Below are 2,251 nucleotides of genomic sequence, written 5' to 3'. Positions count from 1 at the left end.
TTTCTTCTTCTAGTGGCGGTTCAAGTCTGGAGGCATAACACCACACGACAAAAAATTAGCGATATCAGCAAACCATGGAAGAGTAGAACGTATCTCAAAAATTTGTTTATCGGGGAACACTTCTTTTATAACTTCCTTCTCCGTAGCTTCTTCCAAGTACAATCTAGACAAATGATCCGCGACTTGATTTTCACTCCCCTTTTTATCCTTGATATAGAAGTCAAATTCTTGCAGCAGTAAAATCCACCGTATCAAGCGTGGCTTAGCATCCTTCTTAGCAAACAAGTAGAGAATCAATGCATGGTCAGTATAAACAACTACTTTAATGCCAATTAAATAAGGACAAAATTTATCAAAAGCAAAAACTACTGCAAGCATATCCTTTTCCATGGTGGTGTAGTTTTGCTGTGCAACATCCATAGTGTGACTGGCATAGTAAATGACTCGAAACACTTTGTCTCTTCGCTGGCCCAAAACAGCTCCCACTAAATAATCATTAGCATCGCACATCAGCTCAAAAGATTCCTTCAAATCTGGTACAATCATTATAGGTGTTGAAAGACCCTAAAATATTAAATTATTAATTATGGGATGTGATAATTAAATTCCATATTTTGGGAAAATATTGATTTTAGAAGTTATGGAAATTATAGATTTAATTTCCGAGCCGAAAATATTTAATTTGAGAATTTACGAATTTTGAGATTTAAATTCCGGGAATTCTGAACTTAAAAGATTAAATATTCGATTTGAATATTTGGAATTTAAGATTTAATTCCAAGGTTCGAGAATGAATATGATTTAATTCAAAGGTGAAACCCGACCAGAGACTGATTTGACATATCGAAGTTTCAAGGGCTGAAGTGCAAAAGGTCGGGATTAATTGATTTAATCCAAATTGATTTAATTTTAATCCTAGTATATTTAATTTGAGAATATTTAGAGTTTTGATTTAATTTTTAATATTCTTAAATTATTTAGGATTGAAATTGAATTAAAAAGAGGGCCGAAGACTGAATATTCTTAATTATATTACTCAGCTTGCAACGTGTAATTACAAATTATATTCAGAAAAGTTTGAGAATTCAGAACAGAGAGCCGAGATCCTTTTCTTTTCTTTGAATTTCGATTTTCGAAACCCCGTAACTTTTGATCCGATCGTCCGATTTTAATTCCGAAAAGTGTTCTGGAATCCTCGCGATGAGGGATTCGATCTTGTGTAAGTATTTTGATGTTTTTAATAGATTTCGAAATCAGTATGTGGGCAGAGATCAGAATTTTATGTTTCGATCATGTTCTTGAACTTCTATCGCTTATATATGCGAAACCGACTCGACGATTGATTCTTGAATGAACTTGTTATGGTTTCCAGCTTATCATTTGATATTCATAGCTGCTGATATGTTGCTATTTTGAGGAATTGTTGCTGGTTTTGATGGTTATGGATGATATGAAGTTGGTTTTGAATTGATATCGTACCGGTTATCGATTTTCAGCCGTTACGCCGTTAGATTATGAATTAAAGCCGTTCTGCTATCTCGTTGATTGAACTGAATTAGAGTTGAGTTGATAACTGATATATCCTGATCTAAACACTGCATTTCAGATTATTGTGAAGCTTGATGAGCTTGAGAATGCAAACCTGGAATCGATTAAGATCAACTCAAGGTTTGAAGTTGTTCTATCTTGAAGATTGAATGATGTTTGAATGAGCAGATTTTTGTATGAGTGTTGTACTTTCTATCCAGATGTGGAACATTGAAACTCGAGAATAACAGGTATAAGACAACATTGAGAGTCAGGAATTTGTTACTCAAGGATGATACTTCTTGAGTTGTTCCGAACAAATCACATACTTGTTATTGTTGTTTATTTGATTGATGTTGTCAATCCATCTCAGGTAATGGATCTTTGATTTGATATGAGTTCGATTATGATATGATATTGATAGAATTGATTCTATTTCCAAGATCTGAGGCGATATTATTTTCAAGTCTGAGACGACTTCGATAGATGGATATCCATGTCAAGATCAGTTACGAATCTTGATGGCATCGATGATATATGAATCAATTCCTGAGCGAGATATGCACTATATACTTTATTGTTGAGTCGATTATCTTTAGAGTCGATATGAATTTATTTAAACGCATTTATATGTTGATTATACTGGGAATTATATTCTCACCGGAGTTTATCCGACTGTTGTTTTGTTTTGTATGTGTGCATTACAACAGGTGGGGCAGAAGCT

This window comes from Henckelia pumila, chromosome 4 (genome assembly GCF_033568475.1).
Source record: "Henckelia pumila isolate YLH828 chromosome 4, ASM3356847v2, whole genome shotgun sequence".
Taxonomy (NCBI): Eukaryota; Viridiplantae; Streptophyta; class Magnoliopsida; order Lamiales; family Gesneriaceae; genus Henckelia; species Henckelia pumila.
Note: the sequence above shows the minus strand (reverse complement) of the source record.